The sequence below is a fragment of the Ascidia mentula genome, chromosome 7 (genome assembly GCF_947561715.1).
Source record: "Ascidia mentula chromosome 7, kaAscMent1.1, whole genome shotgun sequence".
Lineage (NCBI taxonomy): Eukaryota > Metazoa > Chordata > Ascidiacea > Phlebobranchia > Ascidiidae > Ascidia > Ascidia mentula.
Window position 1 is genome coordinate 16,796,027 of NC_138572.1, and position 20,377 is coordinate 16,816,403.

A 20,377-nucleotide genomic window follows, 5' to 3' on the forward strand; every position below is an offset into this window, starting at 1 on the left:
GATAAACTGTTTTTTATAACAAAAAATGTTTCGCCAATGGAGAACTAAGTAGCACCGGGAAACCATGACAGGAGCGGGATTCGAACCCGCGCCTCCAGGGGAGACTGCGACCTGAACGCAGCGCCTTAGACCACTCGCCCATCCTGCCTCTGCACTGCAATATCGTTTTGTTAGGGCAAAACTTTTGTGAAAGAAACACTAAAATATTTGTTCACGCCTGCACCAATTGCTAACCTTGAACGGTATGGCTGTCATGATTCCGATATCACAAAAACGATAAAGGCATTGATAATACTCAATTCGAAATAAATCATGTGAAACTAGTTATACTAACGCATACTTTTTCAAAAGTACTTTTACCTAAACTGCCTGGAACTTCAGATGTATTTGCAACAAAATATACCGACCTTCCAACACAACTATTGAATGATGTGGCTAACCATCTACCAAGTTTAGGGGAAATCAATTTAATGTAATTATTATTTCAAATAAAATTGGTTCTAAAAAGACAATATTTTTCCAAACAAATCTCGCACAAATATTTCATTTAACGCAAGGTTGTGGTCGACGAGGTGGCCGAGTGGTTAAGGCGATGGACTGCTAATCCATTGTGCTCTGCACGCGTGGGTTCGAATCCCATCCTCGTCGATTGCAGTTGCAGTTTTGCAGCGGTACACGCTACTGTTCAATAGTTTTAACATCAATTGGAAAAATCACAAAGCGCGCAAAATAAAGTCCTTCGAACCGGATTCGAACCAGTGACCTATGGATTTCTGACAAGCTCAGCCGCTACAGTCCACCGCTCTACCAACTGAGCTATCGAAGGATGTTGCAAACTGTCTAATTTGTATTATGTATATGAGAGTTGGTGTTTCAGACAACAACATTGCTGATCAAACTATTTCTTCCCACGAAGAATATGTTCAAAACAATTTACCTCATATACAAGTTAAGTATTCACAGCTCTGACACTAATCAACCAAATGAAGTTTGTTTTTCAACACGATTTTCTATGAAACATTCATCACATGAAGATGATAATTAAGTACATGTTTTGGCAGAACGATAAGTCTATTGGTTAGGGCCATGGGCAACTAATTATTTGCACTCTGCACGTGGAGTACCGAATATCACACTCGTCGTATTTGTTGTCGTTTAGGTTACAAAGATATCACTCAGGTTTTTTTTGCTCTGAGATAAACTGTTTTTTATAACAAAAAATGTTTCGCCAATGGAGAACTAAGTAGCACCGGGAAACCATGACAGGAGCGGGATTCGAACCCGCGCCTCCAGGGGAGACTGCGACCTGAACGCAGCGCCTTAGACCACTCGGCCATCCTGCCTCTGCACTGCAACATCGTTTTGTTAGGGCAAAACTTTTGTGAAAGAAACACTAAAATATTTGTTCACGCCTGCACCAATTGCTAACCTTGAACGGTATGGCTGTCATGATTCCGATATCACAAAAACGATAAAGGCATTGATAATACTCAATTCGAAATAAATCATGTGAAACTAGTTATACTAACGCATACTTTTTCAAAAGTACTTTTACCTAAACTGCCTGGAACTTCAGATGTATTTGCAACAAAATATACCGACCTTCCAACACAACTATTGAATGATGTGGCAAACCATCTACCAAGTTTAGGGGAAATCAATGTAATGTAATTATTATTTCAAATAAAATTGGTTCTAAAAAGACAATATTTTTCCAAACAAATCTCGCACAAATATTTCATTTGACGCAAGGTTGTGGTCGACGAGGTGGCCGAGTGGTTAAGGCGATGGACTGCTAATCCATTGTGCTCTGCACGCGTGGGTTCGAATCCCATCCTCGTCGATTGCAGTTGCAGTTTTGCAGCGGTACACGCTACTGTTCAATAGTTTTAACATCAATTGGAAAAATCACAAACCGCGCAAAATAAAGTCCTTCGAACCGGATTCGAACCAGTGACCTATGGATTTCTGACAAGCTCAGCCGCTACAGTCCACGGCTCTACCAACTGAGCTATCGAAGGATGTTGCAAACTGTCTAATTTGTATTATGTATATGAGAGTTGGTGTTTCAGACAACAACATTGCTGATCAAACTATTTCTTCCCACGAAGAATATGTTCAAAACAATTTACCTCATATACAAGTTACGTATTCACAGCTCTGACACTAATCAACCAAATGAAGTTTGTTTTTCAACACGATTTTCTATGAAACATTCATCACATGAAGATGATAATTAAGTACATGTTTTGGCAGAACGATAAGTCTATTGGTTAGGGCCATGGGCAACTAATTATTTGCACTCTGCACGTGGAGTACCGAATATCACACTCGTCGTATTTGTTGTCGTTTAGGTTACAAAGATATCACTCAGGTTTTTTTTGCTCTGAGATAAACTGTTTTTTATAACAAAAAATGTTTCGCCAATGGAGAACTAAGTAGCACCGGGAAACCATGACAGGAGCGGGATTCGAACCCGCGCCTCCAGGGGAGACTGCGACCTGAACGCAGCGCCTTAGACCACTCGGCCATCCTGCCTCTGCACTGCAACATCGTTTTGTTAGGGCAAAACTTTTGTGAAAGAAACACTAAAATATTTGTTCACGCCTGCACCAATTGCTAACCTTGAACGGTATGGCTGTCATGATTCCGATATCACAAAAACGATAAAGGCATTGATAATACTCAATTCGAAATAAATCATGTGAAACTAGTTATACTAACGCATACTTTTTCAAAAGTACTTTTACCTAAACTGCCTGGAACTTCAGATGTATTTGCAACAAAATATACCGACCTTCCAACACAACTATTGAATGATGTGGCTAACCATCTACCAAGTTTAGGGGAAATCAATTTAATGTAATTATTATTTCAAATAAAATTGGTTCTAAAAAGACAATATTTTTCCAAACAAATCTCGCACAAATATTTCATTTGACGCAAGGTTGTGGTCGACGAGGTGGCCGAGTGGTTAAGGCGATGGACTGCTAATCCATTGTGCTCTGCACGCGTGGGTTCGAATCCCATCCTCGTCGATTGCAGTTGCAGTTTTGCAGCGGTACACGCTACTGTTCAATAGTTTTAACATCAATTGGAAAAATCACAAACCGCGCAAAATAAAGTCCTTCGAACCGGATTCGAACCAGTGACCTATGGATTTCTGACAAGCTCAGCCGCTACAGTCCACCGCTCTACCAACTGAGCTATCGAAGGATGTTGCAAACTGTCTAATTTGTATTATGTATATGAGAGTTGGTGTTTCAGACAACAACATTGCTGATCAAACTATTTCTTCCCACGAAGAATATGTTCAAAACAATTTACCTCATATACAAGTTACGTATTCACAGCTCTGACACTAATCAACCAAATGAAGTTTGTTTTTCAACACGATTTTCTATGAAACATTCATCACATGAAGATGATAATTAAGTACATGTTTTGGCAGAACGATAAGTCTATTGGTTAGGGCCATGGGCAACTAATTATTTGCACTCTGCACGTGGAGTACCGAATATCACAATCGTCGTATTTGTTGTCGTTTAGGTTACAAAGATATCACTCAGGTTTTTTTTGCTCTGAGATAAACTGTTTTTTTTACAAAAAATGTTTCGCCAATGGAGAACTAAGTAGCACCGGGAAACCATGACAGGAGCGGGATTCGAACCCGCGCCTCCAGGGGAGACTGCGACCTGAACGCAGCGCCTTAGACCACTCGGCCATCCTGCCTCTGCACTGCAACATCGTTTTGTTAGGGCAAAACTTTTGTGAAAGAAACACTAAAATATTTGTTCACGCCTGCACCAATTGCTAACCTTGAACGGTATGGCTGTCATGATTCCGATATCACAAAAACGATAAAGGCATTGATAATACTCAATTCGAAATAAATCATGTGAAACTAGTTATACTAACGCATACTTTTTCAAAAGTACTTTTACCTAAACTGCCTGGAACTTCAGATGTATTTGCAACAAAATATACCGACCTTCCAACACAACTATTGAATGATGTGGCTAACCATCTACCAAGTTTAGGGGAAATCAATTTAATGTAATTATTATTTCAAATAAAATTGGTTCTAAAAAGACAATATTTTTCCAAACAAATCTCGCACAAATATTTCATTTGACGCAAGGTTGTGGTCGACGAGGTGGCCGAGTGGTTAAGGCGATGGACTGCTAATCCATTGTGCTCTGCACGCGTGGGTTCGAATCCCATCCTCGTCGATTGCAGTTGCAGTTTTGCAGCGGTACACGCTACTGTTCAATAGTTTTAACATCAATTGGAAAAATCACAAACCGCGCAAAATAAAGTCCTTCGAACCGGATTCGAACCAGTGACCTATGGATTTCTGACAAGCTCAGCCGCTACAGTCCACCGCTCTACCAACTGAGCTATCGAAGGATGTTGCAAACTGTCTAATTTGTATTATGTATATGAGAGTTGGTGTTTCAGACAACAACATTGCTGATCAAACTATTTCTTCCCACGAAGAATATGTTCAAAACAATTTACCTCATATACAAGTTAAGTATTCACAGCACTGACACTAATCAACCAAATGAAGTTTGTTTTTCAACACGATTATCTATGAAACATTCATCACATGAAGATGATAATTAAGTACATGTTTTGGCCGAACGATAAGTCTATTGGTCAGGGCCATGGGCAACTAATTCGTTGCACTCTGCACGTGGGGTACCGAATATCACACTCGTCGTATTTGTTGTCGTTTAGGTTACAAAGACATCACTCAGGTTTGTTTTTGCTCTGAGATAAACTGTTTTTTATAACAAAAAATGTTTCGCCATCGGAGAACTAAGTAGCACAGGGAAACCATGACAGGAGCGGGATTCGAACCCGCGCCTGCAGGGGAGACTGCGACCTGAACGCAGCGCCTTAGGCCACTCGGCCATCCTGCCTCTGCACTGCAATGTCGTTTTGTTAGGGCAAAACTTTTGTGAAAGAAACACTAAAATATTTGTTCACGCTTGCACCAATTGCTAACCTTGAACGGTATGGCTGTCATGATTCCGATATCGCAAAAACGATAAAGGCATTGATAATACTCAATTCGAAACAAATCATGTGAAACTAGTTATACTAACGCATACTTTTTCAAAAGTACTTTTACCTAAAGTGCCTGGAACTTCAGATGTATTTGCAACAAATTATACCGACCTTCCAACACAACTATTGAATGATGTGGCAAACCATCTACCAAGTTTAGGGGAAATCAATTTAATGTAATTATTATTTCAAATAAAATTGGTACTAGAAAGACAATATTTTTCCAAACAAATCTCTCACAAATATTTCATTTAACGCAAGGTTGTGGTCGACGAGGTGGCCGAGTGGTTAAGGCGATGGACTGCTAATCCATTGTGCTCTGCACGCGTGGGTTCGAATCCCATCCTCGTCGATTGCAGTTGCAGTTTTGCAGCGGTACACGCTACTGTTCAATAGTTTTAATATCAATTGGAAAAATCACAAACCGCGCAAAATAAAGTCCTTCGAACCGGATTCGAACCAGTGACCTATGGATTTCTGACAAGCTCAGCCGCTACAGTCCACCGCTCTACCAACTGAGCTATCGAAGGATGTTGCAAACTGTCTAATTTGTATTATGTATATGAGAGTTGGTGTTTCAGACAACAACATTGCTGATCAAACTATTTCTTCCCACGAAGAATATGTTCAAAACAATTTACCTCATATACAAGTTAAGTATTCACAGCTCTGACACTAATCAACCAAATGAAGTTTGTTTTTCAACACGATTTTCTATGAAACATTCATCACATGAAGATGATAATTAAGTACATGTTTTGGCAGAACGATAAGTCTATTGGTTAGGGCCATGGGCAACTAATTATTTGCACTCTGCACGTGGAGTACCGAATATCACACTCGTCGTATTTGTTGTCGTTTAGGTTACAAAGATATCACTCAGGTTTTTTTTGCTCTGAGATAAACTGTTTTTTATAACAAAAAATGTTTCGCCAATGGAGAACTAAGTAGCACCGGGAAACCATGACAGGAGCGGGATTCGAACCCGCGCCTCCAGGGGAGACTGCGACCTGAACGCAGCGCCTTAGACCACTCGCCCATCCTGCCTCTGCACTGCAATATCGTTTTGTTAGGGCAAAACTTTTGTGAAAGAAACACTAAAATATTTGTTCACGCCTGCACCAATTGCTAACCTTGAACGGTATGGCTGTCATGATTCCGATATCACAAAAACGATAAAGGCATTGATAATACTCAATTCGAAATAAATCATGTGAAACTAGTTATACTAACGCATACTTTTTCAAAAGTACTTTTACCTAAACTGCCTGGAACTTCAGATGTATTTGCAACAAAATATACCGACCTTTCAACACAACTATTGAATGATGTGGCTAACCATCTACCAAGTTTAGGGGAAATCAATTTAATGTAATTATTATTTCAAATAAAATTGGTTCTAAAAAGACAATATTTTTCCAAACAAATCTCGCACAAATATCTCATTTGACGCAAGGTTGTGGTCGACGAGGTGGCCGAGTGGTTAAGGCGATGGACTGCTAATCCATTGTGCTCTGCACGCGTGGGTTCGAATCCCATCCTCGTCGATTGCAGTTGCAGTTTTGCAGCGGTACACGCTACTGTTCAATAGTTTTAACATCAATTGGAAAAATCACAAACCGCGCAAAATAAAGTCCTTCGAACCGGATTCGAACCAGTGACCTATGGATTTCTGACAAGCTCAGCCGCTACAGTCCACCGCTCTACCAACTGAGCTATCGAAGGATGTTGCAAACAGTCTAATTTATATTATGTATATGAGAGTTGGTGTTTCAGACAACAACATTGCTGATCAAACTATTTCTTCCCACGAAGAATATGTTCAAAACAATTTACCTCATATACAAGTTAAGTATTCACAGCTCTGACACTAATCAACCAAATGAAGTTTGTTTTTCAACACGATTTTCTATGAAACATTCATCACATGAAGATGATAATTAAGTACATGTTTTGGCAGAACGATAAGTCTATTGGTTAGGGCCATGGGCAACTAATTATTTGCACTCTGCACGTGGAGTACCGAATATCACACTCGTCGTATTTGTTGTCGTTTAGGTTACAAAGATATCACTCAGGTTTTTTTTGCTCTGAGATAAACTGTTTTTTATAACAAAAAATGTTTCGCCAATGGAGAACTAAGTAGCACCGGGAAACCATGACAGGAGCGGGATTCGAACCCGCGCCTCCAGGGGAGACTGCGACCTGAACGCAGCGCCTTAGACCACTCGGCCATCCTGCCTCTGCACTGCAACATCGTTTTGTTAGGGCAAAACTTTTGTGAAAGAAACACTAAAATATTTGTTCACGCCTGCACCAATTGCTAACCTTGAACGGTATGGCTGTCATGATTCCGATATCACAAAAACGATAAAGGCATTGATAATACTCAATTCGAAATAAATCATGTGAAACTAGTTATACTAACGCATACTTTTTCAAAAGTACTTTTACCTAAACTGCCTGGAACTTCAGATGTATTTGCAACAAAATATACCGACCTTCCAACACAACTATTGAATGATGTGGCAAACCATCTACCAAGTTTAGGGGAAATCAATGTAATGTAATTATTATTTCAAATAAAATTGGTTCTAAAAAGACAATATTTTTCCAAACAAATCTCGCACAAATATTTCATTTGACGCAAGGTTGTGGTCGACGAGGTGGCCGAGTGGTTAAGGCGATGGACTGCTAATCCATTGTGCTCTGCACGCGTGGGTTCGAATCCCATCCTCGTCGATTGCAGTTGCAGTTTTGCAGCGGTACACGCTACTGTTCAATAGTTTTAACATCAATTGGAAAAATCACAAACCGCGCAAAATAAAGTCCTTCGAACCGGATTCGAACCAGTGACCTATGGATTTCTGACAAGCTCAGCCGCTACAGTCCACGGCTCTACCAACTGAGCTATCGAAGGATGTTGCAAACTGTCTAATTTGTATTATGTATATGAGAGTTGGTGTTTCAGACAACAACATTGCTGATCAAACTATTTCTTCCCACGAAGAATATGTTCAAAACAATTTACCTCATATACAAGTTACGTATTCACAGCTCTGACACTAATCAACCAAATGAAGTTTGTTTTTCAACACGATTTTCTATGAAACATTCATCACATGAAGATGATAATTAAGTACATGTTTTGGCAGAACGATAAGTCTATTGGTTAGGGCCATGGGCAACTAATTATTTGCACTCTGCACGTGGAGTACCGAATATCACACTCGTCGTATTTGTTGTCGTTTAGGTTACAAAGATATCACTCAGGTTTTTTTTGCTCTGAGATAAACTGTTTTTTATAACAAAAAATGTTTCGCCAATGGAGAACTAAGTAGCACCGGGAAACCATGACAGGAGCGGGATTCGAACCCGCGCCTCCAGGGGAGACTGCGACCTGAACGCAGCGCCTTAGACCACTCGGCCATCCTGCCTCTGCACTGCAACATCGTTTTGTTAGGGCAAAACTTTTGTGAAAGAAACACTAAAATATTTGTTCACGCCTGCACCAATTGCTAACCTTGAACGGTATGGCTGTCATGATTCCGATATCACAAAAACGATAAAGGCATTGATAATACTCAATTCGAAATAAATCATGTGAAACTAGTTATACTAACGCATACTTTTTCAAAAGTACTTTTACCTAAACTGCCTGGAACTTCAGATGTATTTGCAACAAAATATACCGACCTTCCAACACAACTATTGAATGATGTGGCTAACCATCTACCAAGTTTAGGGGAAATCAATTTAATGTAATTATTATTTCAAATAAAATTGGTTCTAAAAAGACAATATTTTTCCAAACAAATCTCGCACAAATATTTCATTTGACGCAAGGTTGTGGTCGACGAGGTGGCCGAGTGGTTAAGGCGATGGACTGCTAATCCATTGTGCTCTGCACGCGTGGGTTCGAATCCCATCCTCGTCGATTGCAGTTGCAGTTTTGCAGCGGTACACGCTACTGTTCAATAGTTTTAACATCAATTGGAAAAATCACAAACCGCGCAAAATAAAGTCCTTCGAACCGGATTCGAACCAGTGACCTATGGATTTCTGACAAGCTCAGCCGCTACAGTCCACCGCTCTACCAACTGAGCTATCGAAGGATGTTGGAAACTGTCTAATTTGTATTATGTATATGAGAGTTGGTGTTTCAGACAACAACATTGCTGATCAAACTATTTCTTCCCACGAAGAATATGTTCAAAACAATTTACCTCATATACAAGTTACGTATTCACAGCTCTGACACTAATCAACCAAATGAAGTTTGTTTTTCAACACGATTTTCTATGAAACATTCATCACATGAAGATGATAATTAAGTACATGTTTTGGCAGAACGATAAGTCTATTGGTTAGGGCCATGGGCAACTAATTATTTGCACTCTGCACGTGGAGTACCGAATATCACAATCGTCGTATTTGTTGTCGTTTAGGTTACAAAGATATCACTCAGGTTTTTTTTGCTCTGAGATAAACTGTTTTTTTTACAAAAAATGTTTCGCCAATGGAGAACTAAGTAGCACCGGGAAACCATGACAGGAGCGGGATTCGAACCCGCGCCTCCAGGGGAGACTGCGACCTGAACGCAGCGCCTTAGACCACTCGGCCATCCTGCCTCTGCACTGCAACATCGTTTTGTTAGGGCAAAACTTTTGTGAAAGAAACACTAAAATATTTGTTCACGCCTGCACCAATTGCTAACCTTGAACGGTATGGCTGTCATGATTCCGATATCACAAAAACGATAAAGGCATTGATAATACTCAATTCGAAATAAATCATGTGAAACTAGTTATACTAACGCATACTTTTTCAAAAGTACTTTTACCTAAACTGCCTGGAACTTCAGATGTATTTGCAACAAAATATACCGACCTTCCAACACAACTATTGAATGATGTGGCTAACCATCTACCAAGTTTAGGGGAAATCAATTTAATGTAATTATTATTTCAAATAAAATTGGTTCTAAAAAGACAATATTTTTCCAAACAAATCTCGCACAAATATTTCATTTGACGCAAGGTTGTGGTCGACGAGGTGGCCGAGTGGTTAAGGCGATGGACTGCTAATCCATTGTGCTCTGCACGCGTGGGTTCGAATCCCATCCTCGTCGATTGCAGTTGCAGTTTTGCAGCGGTACACGCTACTGTTCAATAGTTTTAACATCAATTGGAAAAATCACAAACCGCGCAAAATAAAGTCCTTCGAACCGGATTCGAACCAGTGACCTATGGATTTCTGACAAGCTCAGCCGCTACAGTCCACCGCTCTACCAACTGAGCTATCGAAGGATGTTGCAAACTGTCTAATTTGTATTATGTATATGAGAGTTGGTGTTTCAGACAACAACATTGCTGATCAAACTATTTCTTCCCACGAAGAATATGTTCAAAACAATTTACCTCATATACAAGTTAAGTATTCACAGCACTGACACTAATCAACCAAATGAAGTTTGTTTTTCAACACGATTATCTATGAAACATTCATCACATGAAGATGATAATTAAGTACATGTTTTGGCCGAACGATAAGTCTATTGGTCAGGGCCATGGGCAACTAATTCGTTGCACTCTGCACGTGGGGTACCGAATATCACACTCGTCGTATTTGTTGTCGTTTAGGTTACAAAGACATCACTCAGGTTTGTTTTTGCTCTGAGATAAACTGTTTTTTATAACAAAAAATGTTTCGCCATCGGAGAACTAAGTAGCACAGGGAAACCATGACAGGAGCGGGATTCGAACCCGCGCCTGCAGGGGAGACTGCGACCTGAACGCAGCGCCTTAGGCCACTCGGCCATCCTGCCTCTGCACTGCAATGTCGTTTTGTTAGGGCAAAACTTTTGTGAAAGAAACACTAAAATATTTGTTCACGCTTGCACCAATTGCTAACCTTGAACGGTATGGCTGTCATGATTCCGATATCGCAAAAACGATAAAGGCATTGATAATACTCAATTCGAAACAAATCATGTGAAACTAGTTATACTAACGCATACTTTTTCAAAAGTACTTTTACCTAAAGTGCCTGGAACTTCAGATGTATTTGCAACAAATTATACCGACCTTCCAACACAACTATTGAATGATGTGGCAAACCATCTACCAAGTTTAGGGGAAATCAATTTAATGTAATTATTATTTCAAATAAAATTGGTACTAGAAAGACAATATTTTTCCAAACAAATCTCTCACAAATATTTCATTTAACGCAAGGTTGTGGTCGACGAGGTGGCCGAGTGGTTAAGGCGATGGACTGCTAATCCATTGTGCTCTGCACGCGTGGGTTCGAATCCCATCCTCGTCGATTGCAGTTGCAGTTTTGCAGCGGTACACGCTACTGTTCAATAGTTTTAATATCAATTGGAAAAATCACAAACCGCGCAAAATAAAGTCCTTCGAACCGGATTCGAACCAGTGACCTATGGATTTCTGACAAGCTCAGCCGCTACAGTCCACCGCTCTACCAACTGAGCTATCGAAGGATGTTGCAAACTGTCTAATTTGTATTATGTATATGAGAGTTGGTGTTTCAGACAACAACATTGCTGATCAAACTATTTCTTCCCACGAAGAATATGTTCAAAACAATTTACCTCATATACAAGTTAAGTATTCACAGCTCTGACACTAATCAACCAAATGAAGTTTGTTTTTCAACACGATTTTCTATGAAACATTCATCACATGAAGATGATAATTAAGTACATGTTTTGGCAGAACGATAAGTCTATTGGTTAGGGCCATGGGCAACTAATTATTTGCACTCTGCACGTGGAGTACCGAATATCACACTCGTCGTATTTGTTGTCGTTTAGGTTACAAAGATATCACTCAGGTTTTTTTTGCTCTGAGATAAACTGTTTTTTATAACAAAAAATGTTTCGCCAATGGAGAACTAAGTAGCACCGGGAAACCATGACAGGAGCGGGATTCGAACCCGCGCCTCCAGGGGAGACTGCGACCTGAACGCAGCGCCTTAGACCACTCGCCCATCCTGCCTCTGCACTGCAATATCGTTTTGTTAGGGCAAAACTTTTGTGAAAGAAACACTAAAATATTTGTTCACGCCTGCACCAATTGCTAACCTTGAACGGTATGGCTGTCATGATTCCGATATCACAAAAACGATAAAGGCATTGATAATACTCAATTCGAAATAAATCATGTGAAACTAGTTATACTAACGCATACTTTTTCAAAAGTACTTTTACCTAAACTGCCTGGAACTTCAGATGTATTTGCAACAAAATATACCGACCTTTCAACACAACTATTGAATGATGTGGCTAACCATCTACCAAGTTTAGGGGAAATCAATTTAATGTAATTATTATTTCAAATAAAATTGGTTCTAAAAAGACAATATTTTTCCAAACAAATCTCGCACAAATATCTCATTTGACGCAAGGTTGTGGTCGACGAGGTGGCCGAGTGGTTAAGGCGATGGACTGCTAATCCATTGTGCTCTGCACGCGTGGGTTCGAATCCCATCCTCGTCGATTGCAGTTGCAGTTTTGCAGCGGTACACGCTACTGTTCAATAGTTTTAACATCAATTGGAAAAATCACAAACCGCGCAAAATAAAGTCCTTCGAACCGGATTCGAACCAGTGACCTATGGATTTCTGACAAGCTCAGCCGCTACAGTCCACCGCTCTACCAACTGAGCTATCGAAGGATGTTGCAAACAGTCTAATTTATATTATGTATATGAGAGTTGGTGTTTCAGACAACAACATTGCTGATCAAACTATTTCTTCCCACGAAGAATATGTTCAAAACAATTTACCTCATATACAAGTTAAGTATTCACAGCTCTGACACTAATCAACCAAATGAAGTTTGTTTTTCAACACGATTTTCTATGAAACATTCATCACATGAAGATGATAATTAAGTACATGTTTTGGCAGAACGATAAGTCTATTGGTTAGGGCCATGGGCAACTAATTATTTGCACTCTGCACGTGGAGTACCGAATATCACACTCGTCGTATTTGTTGTCGTTTAGGTTACAAAGATATCACTCAGGTTTTTTTTGCTCTGAGATAAACTGTTTTTTATAACAAAAAATGTTTCGCCAATGGAGAACTAAGTAGCACCGGGAAACCATGACGGGAGCGGGATTCGAACCCGCGCCTCCAGGGGAGACTGCGACCTGAACGCAGCGCCTTAGACCACTCGGCCATCCTGCCTCTGCACTGCAACATCGTTTTGTTAGGGCAAAACTTTTGTGAAAGAAACACTAAAATATTTGTTCACGCCTGCACCAATTGCTAACCTTGAACGGTATGGCTGTCATGATTCCGATATCACAAAAACGATAAAGGCATTGATAATACTCAATTCGAAATAAATCATGTGAAACTAGTTATACTAACGCATACTTTTTCAAAAGTACTTTTACCTAAACTGCCTGGAACTTCAGATGTATTTGCAAGAAAATATACCGACCTTCCAACACAACTATTGAATGATGTGGCTAACCATCTACCAAGTTTAGGGGAAATCAATTTAATGTAATTATTATTTCAAATAAAATTGGTTCTAAAAAGACAATATTTTTCCAAACAAATCTCGCACAAATATTTCATTTGACGCAAGGTTGTGGTCGACGAGGTGGCCGAGTGGTTAAGGCGATGGACTGCTAATCCATTGTGCTCTGCACGCGTGGGTTCGAATCCCATCCTCGTCGATTGCAGTTGCAGTTTTGCAGCGGTACACGCTACTGTTCAATAGTTTTAACATCAATTGGAAAAATCACAAACCGCGCAAAATAAAGTCCTTCGAACCGGATTCGAACCAGTGACCTATGGATCTCTGACAAGCTCAGCCGCTACAGTCCACCGCTCTACCAACTGAGCTATCGAAGGATGTTGCAAACTGTCTAATTTGTATTATGTATATGAGAGTTGGTGTTTCAGACAACAACATTGCTGATCAAACTATTTCTTCCCACGAAGAATATGTTCAAAACAATTTACCTCATATACAAGTTAAGTATTCACAGCTCTGACACTAATCAACCAAATGAAGTTTGTTTTTCAACACGATTTTCTATGAAACATTCATCACATGAAGATGATAATTAAGTACATGTTTTGGCAGAACGATAAGTCTATTGGTTAGGGCCATGGGCAACTAATTATTTGCACTCTGCACGTGGAGTACCGAATATCACACTCGTCGTATTTGTTGTCGTTTAGGTTACAAAGATATCACTCAGGTTTTTTTTGCTCTGAGATAAACTGTTTTTTATAACAAAAAATGTTTCGCCAATGGAGAACTAAGTAGCACCGGGAAACCATGACAGGAGCGGGATTCGAACCCGCGCCTCCAGGGGAGACTGCGACCTGAACGCAGCGCCTTAGACCACTCGCCCATCCTGCCTCTGCACTGCAATATCGTTTTGTTAGGGCAAAACTTTTGTGAAAGAAACACTAAAATATTTGTTCACGCCTGCACCAATTGCTAACCTTGAACGGTATGGCTGTCATGATTCCGATATCACAAAAACGATAAAGGCATTGATAATACTCAATTCGAAATAAATCATGTGAAACTAGTTATACTAACGCATACTTTTTCAAAAGTACTTTTACCTAAACTGCCTGGAACTTCAGATGTATTTGCAACAAAATATACCGACCTTCCAACACAACTATTGAATGATGTGGCTAACCATCTACCAAGTTTAGGGGAAATCAATTTAATGTAATTATTATTTCAAATAAAATTGGTTCTAAAAAGACAATATTTTTCCAAACAAATCTCGCACAAATATTTCATTTGACGCAAGGTTGTGGTCGACGAGGTGGCCGAGTGGTTAAGGCGATGGACTGCTAATCCATTGTGCTCTGCACGCGTGGGTTCGAATCCCATCCTCGTCGATTGCAGTTGCAGTTTTGCAGCGGTACACGCTACTGTTCAATAGTTTTAACATCAATTGGAAAAATCACAAACCGCGCAAAATAAAGTCCTTCGAACCGGATTCGAACCAGTGACCTATGGATTTCTGACAAGCTCAGCCGCTACAGTCCACCGCTCTACCAACTGAGCTATCGAAGGATGTTGCAAACTGTCTAATTTGTATTATGTATATGAGAGTTGGTGTTTCAGACAACAACATTGCTGATCAAACTATTTCTTCCCACGAGGAATATGTTCAAAACAATTTACCTCATATACAAGTTAAGTATTCACAGCTCTGACACTAATCAACCAAATGAAGTTTGTTTTTCAACACGATTTTCTATGAAACATTCATCACATGAAGATGATAATTAAGTACATGTTTTGGCAGAACGATAAGTCTATTGGTTAGGGCCATGGGCAACTAATTATTTGCACTCTGCACGTGGAGTACCGAATATCACACTCGTCGTATTTGTTGTCGTTTAGGTTACAAAGATATCACTCAGGTTTTTTTTGCTCTGAGATAAACTGTTTTTTATAACAAAAAATGTTTCGCCAATGGAGAACTAAGTAGCACCGGGAAACCATGACAGGAGCGGGATTCGAAACCGCGCCTCCAGGGGAGACTGCGACCTGAACGCAGCGCCTTAGACCACTCGGCCATCCTGCCTCTGCACTGCAATATCGTTTTGTTAGGGCAAAACTTTTGTGAAAGAAACACTAAAATATTTGTTCACGCCTGCACCAATTGCTAACCTTGAACGGTATGGCTGTCATGATTCCGATATCACAAAAACGATAAAGGCATTGATAATACTCAATTCGAAATAAATCATGTGAAACTAGTTATACTAACGCATACTTTTTCAAAAGTACTTTTACCTAAACTGCCTGGAACTTCAGATGTATTTGCAACAAAATATACCGACCTTCCAACACAACTATTGAATGATGTGGCTAACCATCTACCAAGTTTAGGGGAAATCAATTTAATGTAATTATTATTTCAAATAAAATTGGTTCTAAAAAGACAATATTTTTCCAAACAAATCTCGCACAAATATTTCATTTGACGCAAGGTTGTGGTCGACGAGGTGGCCGAGTGGTTAAGGCGATGGACTGCTAATCCATTGTGCTCTGCACGCGTGGGTTCGAATCCCATCCTCGTCGATTGCAGTTGCAGTTTTGCAGCGGTACACGCTACTACTGTTCAATAGTTTTAACATCAATTGGAAAAATCACAAACCGCGCAAAATAAAGTCCTTCGAACCGGATTCGAACCAGTGACCTATGGATTTCTGACAAGCTCAGCCGCTACAGTCCACCGCTCTACCAACTGAGCTATCGAAGGATGTTGCAAACTGTCTAATTTGTATTATGTATATGAGAGTTGGTGTTTCAGACAACAACATTGCTGATCAAACTATTTCTTCCCACGAAGAATATGTTCAAAACAATTTACCTCATATACAAGTTAAGTATTCACAGCTCTGACACTAATCAACCAAATGAAGTTTGTTTTTCAACACGATTTTCTATGAAACATTCATCACATGAAGATGATAATTAAGTACATGTTTTGGCAGAACGATAAGTCTATTGGTTAGGGCCATGGGCAACTAATTATTTGCACTCTGCACGTGGAGTACCGAATATCACACTCGTCGTATTTGTTGTCGTTTAGGTTACAAAGATATCACTCAGGTTTTTTTTGCTCTGAGATAAACTGTTTTTTATAACAAAAAATGTTTCGCCAATGGAGAACTAAGTAGCACCGGGAAACCATGACAGGAGCGGGATTCGAACCCGCGCCTCCAGGGGAGACTGCGACCTGAACGCAGCGCCTTAGACCACTCGGCCATCCTGCCTCTGCACTGCAACATCGTTTTGTTAGGGCAAAACTTTTGTGAAAGAAACACTAAAATATTTGTTCACGCCTGCACCAATTGCTAACCTTGAACGGTATGGTTGTCATGATTCCGATATCACAAAAACGATAAAGGCATTGATAATACTCAATTCGAAATAAATCATGTGAAACTAGTTATACTAACGCATACTTTTTCAAAAGTACTTTTACCTAAACTGCCTGGAACTTCAGATGTATTTGCAACAAAATATACCGACCTTCCAACACAACTATTGAATGATGTGGCTAACCATCTACCAAGTTTAGGGGAAATCAATTTAATGTAATTATTATTTCAAATAAAATTGGTTCTAAAAAGACAATATTTTTCCAAACAAATCTCGCACAAATATTTCATTTGACGCAAGGTTGTGGTCGACGAGGTGGCCGAGTGGTTAAGGCGATGGACTGCTAATCCATTGTGCTCTGCACGCGTGGGTTCGAATCCCATCCTCGTCGATTGCAGTTGCAGTTTTGCAGCGGTACACGCTACTACTGTTCAATAGTTTTAACATCAATTGGAAAAATCACAAACCGCGCAAAATAAAGTCCTTCGAACCAGATTCGAACCAGTGACCTATGGATTTCTGACAAGCTCAGCCGCTACAGTCCACCGCTCTACCAACTGAGCTATCGAAGGATGTTGCAAACTGACTAATTTGTATTATGTATATGAGAGTTGGTGTTTCAGACAACAACATTGCTGATCAAACTATTTCTTCCCACGAAGAATATGTTCAAAACAATTTACCTCATATACAAGTTAAGTATTCACAGCTCTGACACTAATCAACCAAATGAAGTTTGTTTTTCAACACGATTTTCTATGAAACATTCATCACATGAAGATGATAATTAAGTACATGTTTTGGCAGAACGATAAGTCTATTGGTTAGGGCCATGGGCAACTAATTATTTGCACTCTGCACGTGGAGTACCGAATATCACACTCGTCGTATTTGTTGTCGTTTAGGTTACAAAGATATCACTCAGGTTTTTTTTGCTCTGAGATAAACTGTTTTTTATAACAAAAAATGTTTCGCCAATGGAGAACTAAGTAGCACCGGGAAACCATGACAGGAGCGGGATTCGAACCCGCGCCTCCAGGGGAGACTGCGACCTGAACGCAGCGCCTTAGACCACTCGGCCATCCTGCCTCTGCACTGCAATATCGTTTTGTTAGGGCAAAACTTTTGTGAAAGAAACACTAAAATATTTGTTCACGCCTGCACCAATTGCTAACCTTGAACGGTATGGCTGTCATGATTCCGATATCGCAAAAACGATAAAGGCATTGATAATACTCAATTCGAAACAAATCATGTGAAACTAGTTATACTAACGCATACTTTTTCAAAAGTACTTTTACCTAAAGTGCCTGGAACTTCAGATGTATTTGCAACAAACTATACCGACCTTCCAACACAACTATTGAATGATGTGGCAAACCATCTACCAAGTTTAGGGGAAATCAATTTAATGTAATTATTATTTCAAATAAAATTGGTACTAGAAAGACAATATTTTTCCAAACAAATCTCTCACAAATATTTCATTTAACGCAAGGTTGTGGTCGACGAGGTGGCCGAGTGGTTAAGGCGATGGACTGCTAATCCATTGTGCTCTGCACGCGTGGGTTCGAATCCCATCCTCGTCGATTGCAGTTGCAGTTTTGCAGAGGTACACGCTACTGTTCAATAGTTTTAACATCAATTGGAAAAATCACAAACCGCGCAAAATAAAGTCCTTCGAACCGGATTCGAACCAGTGACCTATGGATTTCTGACAAGCTCAGCCGCTACAGTCCACCGCTCTACCAACTGAGCTATCGAAGGATGTTGCAAACTGTCTAATTTGTATTATGTATATGAGAGTTGGTGTTTCAGACAACAACATTGCTGATCAAACTATTTCTTCCCACGAAGAATATGTTCAAAACAATTTACCTCATATACAAGTTAAGTATTCACAGCTCTGACACTAATCAACCAAATGAAGTTTGTTTTTCAACACGATTTTCTATGAAACATTCATCACACGAAGATGATAATTAAGTACATGTTTTGGCCGAACGATAAGTCTATTGGTCAGGGCCATGGGCAGCTAATTCTTTGCACTCTGCACGTGGGGTACCGAATATCACACTCGTCGTATTTGTTGTCGTTTAGGTTACAAAGACATCACTCAGGTTTTTTTTGCTCTGAGATAAACTGTTTTTTATAACAAAAAATGTTTCTCCATCGGAGAACTAAGTAGCACCGGGAAACCATGACAGGAGCGGGATTCGAACCCGCGCCTCCAGGGGAGACTGCGACCTGAACGCAGCGCCTTAGACCACTCGGCCATCCTGCCTCTGCACTGCAATATCGTTTTGTAAGGGCAAAACTTTTGTGAAAGAAACACTAAAATATTTGTTCACGCCTGCACCAATTGCTAACCTTGAACGGTATGGCTGTCATGATTCCGATATCGCAAAAACGATAAAGGCATTGATAATACTCAATTCGAAACAAATCATGTGAAACTAGTTATACTAACGCATACTTTTTCAAAAGTACTTTTACCTAAACTGCCTGGAACTTCAGATGTATTTGCAACAAAATTTACCGACCTTCCAACACAACTATTGAATGATGTGGCAAACCATCTACCAAGTTTAGGGGAAATAAATTTAATGTAATTATTATTTCAAATAAAATTGGTACTAAAAAGACAATATTTTTCCAAACAAATCTGTCACAAATATTTCATTTAACGCAAGGTTGTGGTCGACGAGGTGGCCGAGTGGTTCAGGCGATGGACTGCTAATCCATTGTGCTCTGCACGCGTGGGTTCGAATCCCATCCTCGTCGATTGCAGTTGCAGTTTCGCAGCGGTACACGCTGCTGTTCAATAGTTTTAAAATCAATTGGAAAAATCACAAACCGCGCAAAATAAAGTCCTTCGAACCGGATTCGAACCAGTGACCTATGGATTTCTGACAAGCTCAGCCGCTACAGTCCACCGCTCTACCAACTGAGCTATCGAAGGATGTTGCAAACTGTCTAATTTGTATTATGTATATGAGAGTTGGTGTTTCAGACAACAACATTGCTGATCAAACTATTTCTTCCCACGAAGAATATGTTCAAAACAATTTACCTCATATACAAGTTAAGTATTCACAGCTCTGACACTAATCAACCAAATGAAGTTTGTTTTTCAACACGATTTTCTATGAAACATTCATCACATGAAGATGATAATTAAGTACATGTTTTGGCCGAACGATGAGTCTATTGGTCAGGGCCATGGGCAACTAATTCTTTGCACTCTGCACGTGGGGTACCGAATATCACACTCGTCGTTTTTGTTGTCGTTTATGTTACAAAGACATCACTCAGGTTTTTTTTGCTCTGAGATAAACTGTTTTTTATAACAAAAAATGTTTCGCCATCGGAGAACTAAGTAGCACC

The 20,377-nt window shown here is 39.8% G+C and overlaps 1 protein-coding gene and 51 non-coding genes across 52 annotated transcripts in view; 17 read left to right on the forward strand and 35 right to left on the reverse strand.

Moving 5' to 3' along the window:
- The window catches only part of LOC145909695 (DBH-like monooxygenase protein 1), a 106,636-nt gene that overhangs the window by 47,735 nt on the left and 38,524 nt on the right, over positions 1 to 20,377 (reverse strand). The gene's annotated exons all lie outside the window — the stretch shown is intronic.
- Trnal-cag (transfer RNA leucine (anticodon CAG)) lies at positions 66 to 148 on the reverse strand. Its single transcript has one exon. It is a non-coding gene; the product is annotated as a tRNA-Leu (tRNA).
- Trnas-gcu (transfer RNA serine (anticodon GCU)) lies at positions 567 to 648 on the forward strand. Its single transcript has one exon. It is a non-coding gene; the product is annotated as a tRNA-Ser (tRNA).
- On the reverse strand, positions 736 to 826 carry Trnay-gua (transfer RNA tyrosine (anticodon GUA)). The gene is given in 2 exon segments: positions 736 to 771; positions 790 to 826. It is a non-coding gene; the product is annotated as a tRNA-Tyr (tRNA).
- Trnal-cag (transfer RNA leucine (anticodon CAG)) lies at positions 1,261 to 1,343 on the reverse strand. The gene has a single exon. It is a non-coding gene; the product is annotated as a tRNA-Leu (tRNA).
- Trnas-gcu (transfer RNA serine (anticodon GCU)) lies at positions 1,762 to 1,843 on the forward strand. Its single transcript has one exon. It is a non-coding gene; the product is annotated as a tRNA-Ser (tRNA).
- On the reverse strand, positions 1,931 to 2,021 carry Trnay-gua (transfer RNA tyrosine (anticodon GUA)). The gene is given in 2 exon segments: positions 1,931 to 1,966; positions 1,985 to 2,021. It is a non-coding gene; the product is annotated as a tRNA-Tyr (tRNA).
- On the reverse strand, positions 2,456 to 2,538 carry Trnal-cag (transfer RNA leucine (anticodon CAG)). Its single transcript has one exon. It is a non-coding gene; the product is annotated as a tRNA-Leu (tRNA).
- Positions 2,957 to 3,038, forward strand: Trnas-gcu (transfer RNA serine (anticodon GCU)). The gene has a single exon. It is a non-coding gene; the product is annotated as a tRNA-Ser (tRNA).
- On the reverse strand, positions 3,126 to 3,216 carry Trnay-gua (transfer RNA tyrosine (anticodon GUA)). Its single transcript is given in 2 exon segments — positions 3,126 to 3,161; positions 3,180 to 3,216. It is a non-coding gene; the product is annotated as a tRNA-Tyr (tRNA).
- Trnal-cag (transfer RNA leucine (anticodon CAG)) lies at positions 3,650 to 3,732 on the reverse strand. The gene has a single exon. It is a non-coding gene; the product is annotated as a tRNA-Leu (tRNA).
- Trnas-gcu (transfer RNA serine (anticodon GCU)) lies at positions 4,151 to 4,232 on the forward strand. The gene has a single exon. It is a non-coding gene; the product is annotated as a tRNA-Ser (tRNA).
- On the reverse strand, positions 4,320 to 4,410 carry Trnay-gua (transfer RNA tyrosine (anticodon GUA)). Its single transcript is given in 2 exon segments — positions 4,320 to 4,355; positions 4,374 to 4,410. It is a non-coding gene; the product is annotated as a tRNA-Tyr (tRNA).
- Positions 4,846 to 4,928, reverse strand: Trnal-cag (transfer RNA leucine (anticodon CAG)). The gene has a single exon. It is a non-coding gene; the product is annotated as a tRNA-Leu (tRNA).
- On the forward strand, positions 5,347 to 5,428 carry Trnas-gcu (transfer RNA serine (anticodon GCU)). The gene has a single exon. It is a non-coding gene; the product is annotated as a tRNA-Ser (tRNA).
- Trnay-gua (transfer RNA tyrosine (anticodon GUA)) lies at positions 5,516 to 5,606 on the reverse strand. The gene is given in 2 exon segments: positions 5,516 to 5,551; positions 5,570 to 5,606. It is a non-coding gene; the product is annotated as a tRNA-Tyr (tRNA).
- Positions 6,041 to 6,123, reverse strand: Trnal-cag (transfer RNA leucine (anticodon CAG)). The gene has a single exon. It is a non-coding gene; the product is annotated as a tRNA-Leu (tRNA).
- Trnas-gcu (transfer RNA serine (anticodon GCU)) lies at positions 6,542 to 6,623 on the forward strand. The gene has a single exon. It is a non-coding gene; the product is annotated as a tRNA-Ser (tRNA).
- Trnay-gua (transfer RNA tyrosine (anticodon GUA)) lies at positions 6,711 to 6,801 on the reverse strand. Its single transcript is given in 2 exon segments — positions 6,711 to 6,746; positions 6,765 to 6,801. It is a non-coding gene; the product is annotated as a tRNA-Tyr (tRNA).
- Positions 7,236 to 7,318, reverse strand: Trnal-cag (transfer RNA leucine (anticodon CAG)). The gene has a single exon. It is a non-coding gene; the product is annotated as a tRNA-Leu (tRNA).
- Positions 7,737 to 7,818, forward strand: Trnas-gcu (transfer RNA serine (anticodon GCU)). Its single transcript has one exon. It is a non-coding gene; the product is annotated as a tRNA-Ser (tRNA).
- Positions 7,906 to 7,996, reverse strand: Trnay-gua (transfer RNA tyrosine (anticodon GUA)). The gene is given in 2 exon segments: positions 7,906 to 7,941; positions 7,960 to 7,996. It is a non-coding gene; the product is annotated as a tRNA-Tyr (tRNA).
- Positions 8,431 to 8,513, reverse strand: Trnal-cag (transfer RNA leucine (anticodon CAG)). Its single transcript has one exon. It is a non-coding gene; the product is annotated as a tRNA-Leu (tRNA).
- Positions 8,932 to 9,013, forward strand: Trnas-gcu (transfer RNA serine (anticodon GCU)). The gene has a single exon. It is a non-coding gene; the product is annotated as a tRNA-Ser (tRNA).
- On the reverse strand, positions 9,101 to 9,191 carry Trnay-gua (transfer RNA tyrosine (anticodon GUA)). Its single transcript is given in 2 exon segments — positions 9,101 to 9,136; positions 9,155 to 9,191. It is a non-coding gene; the product is annotated as a tRNA-Tyr (tRNA).
- Trnal-cag (transfer RNA leucine (anticodon CAG)) lies at positions 9,625 to 9,707 on the reverse strand. The gene has a single exon. It is a non-coding gene; the product is annotated as a tRNA-Leu (tRNA).
- On the forward strand, positions 10,126 to 10,207 carry Trnas-gcu (transfer RNA serine (anticodon GCU)). The gene has a single exon. It is a non-coding gene; the product is annotated as a tRNA-Ser (tRNA).
- Trnay-gua (transfer RNA tyrosine (anticodon GUA)) lies at positions 10,295 to 10,385 on the reverse strand. Its single transcript is given in 2 exon segments — positions 10,295 to 10,330; positions 10,349 to 10,385. It is a non-coding gene; the product is annotated as a tRNA-Tyr (tRNA).
- On the reverse strand, positions 10,821 to 10,903 carry Trnal-cag (transfer RNA leucine (anticodon CAG)). The gene has a single exon. It is a non-coding gene; the product is annotated as a tRNA-Leu (tRNA).
- On the forward strand, positions 11,322 to 11,403 carry Trnas-gcu (transfer RNA serine (anticodon GCU)). Its single transcript has one exon. It is a non-coding gene; the product is annotated as a tRNA-Ser (tRNA).
- Positions 11,491 to 11,581, reverse strand: Trnay-gua (transfer RNA tyrosine (anticodon GUA)). The gene is given in 2 exon segments: positions 11,491 to 11,526; positions 11,545 to 11,581. It is a non-coding gene; the product is annotated as a tRNA-Tyr (tRNA).
- On the reverse strand, positions 12,016 to 12,098 carry Trnal-cag (transfer RNA leucine (anticodon CAG)). Its single transcript has one exon. It is a non-coding gene; the product is annotated as a tRNA-Leu (tRNA).
- Trnas-gcu (transfer RNA serine (anticodon GCU)) lies at positions 12,517 to 12,598 on the forward strand. The gene has a single exon. It is a non-coding gene; the product is annotated as a tRNA-Ser (tRNA).
- Positions 12,686 to 12,776, reverse strand: Trnay-gua (transfer RNA tyrosine (anticodon GUA)). Its single transcript is given in 2 exon segments — positions 12,686 to 12,721; positions 12,740 to 12,776. It is a non-coding gene; the product is annotated as a tRNA-Tyr (tRNA).
- Positions 13,211 to 13,293, reverse strand: Trnal-cag (transfer RNA leucine (anticodon CAG)). Its single transcript has one exon. It is a non-coding gene; the product is annotated as a tRNA-Leu (tRNA).
- Trnas-gcu (transfer RNA serine (anticodon GCU)) lies at positions 13,712 to 13,793 on the forward strand. Its single transcript has one exon. It is a non-coding gene; the product is annotated as a tRNA-Ser (tRNA).
- On the reverse strand, positions 13,881 to 13,971 carry Trnay-gua (transfer RNA tyrosine (anticodon GUA)). Its single transcript is given in 2 exon segments — positions 13,881 to 13,916; positions 13,935 to 13,971. It is a non-coding gene; the product is annotated as a tRNA-Tyr (tRNA).
- Trnal-cag (transfer RNA leucine (anticodon CAG)) lies at positions 14,406 to 14,488 on the reverse strand. Its single transcript has one exon. It is a non-coding gene; the product is annotated as a tRNA-Leu (tRNA).
- On the forward strand, positions 14,907 to 14,988 carry Trnas-gcu (transfer RNA serine (anticodon GCU)). The gene has a single exon. It is a non-coding gene; the product is annotated as a tRNA-Ser (tRNA).
- Trnay-gua (transfer RNA tyrosine (anticodon GUA)) lies at positions 15,076 to 15,166 on the reverse strand. Its single transcript is given in 2 exon segments — positions 15,076 to 15,111; positions 15,130 to 15,166. It is a non-coding gene; the product is annotated as a tRNA-Tyr (tRNA).
- Positions 15,601 to 15,683, reverse strand: Trnal-cag (transfer RNA leucine (anticodon CAG)). The gene has a single exon. It is a non-coding gene; the product is annotated as a tRNA-Leu (tRNA).
- Trnas-gcu (transfer RNA serine (anticodon GCU)) lies at positions 16,102 to 16,183 on the forward strand. The gene has a single exon. It is a non-coding gene; the product is annotated as a tRNA-Ser (tRNA).
- Positions 16,274 to 16,364, reverse strand: Trnay-gua (transfer RNA tyrosine (anticodon GUA)). Its single transcript is given in 2 exon segments — positions 16,274 to 16,309; positions 16,328 to 16,364. It is a non-coding gene; the product is annotated as a tRNA-Tyr (tRNA).
- Trnal-cag (transfer RNA leucine (anticodon CAG)) lies at positions 16,799 to 16,881 on the reverse strand. The gene has a single exon. It is a non-coding gene; the product is annotated as a tRNA-Leu (tRNA).
- On the forward strand, positions 17,300 to 17,381 carry Trnas-gcu (transfer RNA serine (anticodon GCU)). Its single transcript has one exon. It is a non-coding gene; the product is annotated as a tRNA-Ser (tRNA).
- Trnay-gua (transfer RNA tyrosine (anticodon GUA)) lies at positions 17,472 to 17,562 on the reverse strand. The gene is given in 2 exon segments: positions 17,472 to 17,507; positions 17,526 to 17,562. It is a non-coding gene; the product is annotated as a tRNA-Tyr (tRNA).
- Positions 17,997 to 18,079, reverse strand: Trnal-cag (transfer RNA leucine (anticodon CAG)). The gene has a single exon. It is a non-coding gene; the product is annotated as a tRNA-Leu (tRNA).
- On the forward strand, positions 18,498 to 18,579 carry Trnas-gcu (transfer RNA serine (anticodon GCU)). Its single transcript has one exon. It is a non-coding gene; the product is annotated as a tRNA-Ser (tRNA).
- Trnay-gua (transfer RNA tyrosine (anticodon GUA)) lies at positions 18,667 to 18,757 on the reverse strand. Its single transcript is given in 2 exon segments — positions 18,667 to 18,702; positions 18,721 to 18,757. It is a non-coding gene; the product is annotated as a tRNA-Tyr (tRNA).
- Trnal-cag (transfer RNA leucine (anticodon CAG)) lies at positions 19,192 to 19,274 on the reverse strand. The gene has a single exon. It is a non-coding gene; the product is annotated as a tRNA-Leu (tRNA).
- Trnas-gcu (transfer RNA serine (anticodon GCU)) lies at positions 19,693 to 19,774 on the forward strand. The gene has a single exon. It is a non-coding gene; the product is annotated as a tRNA-Ser (tRNA).
- On the reverse strand, positions 19,862 to 19,952 carry Trnay-gua (transfer RNA tyrosine (anticodon GUA)). The gene is given in 2 exon segments: positions 19,862 to 19,897; positions 19,916 to 19,952. It is a non-coding gene; the product is annotated as a tRNA-Tyr (tRNA).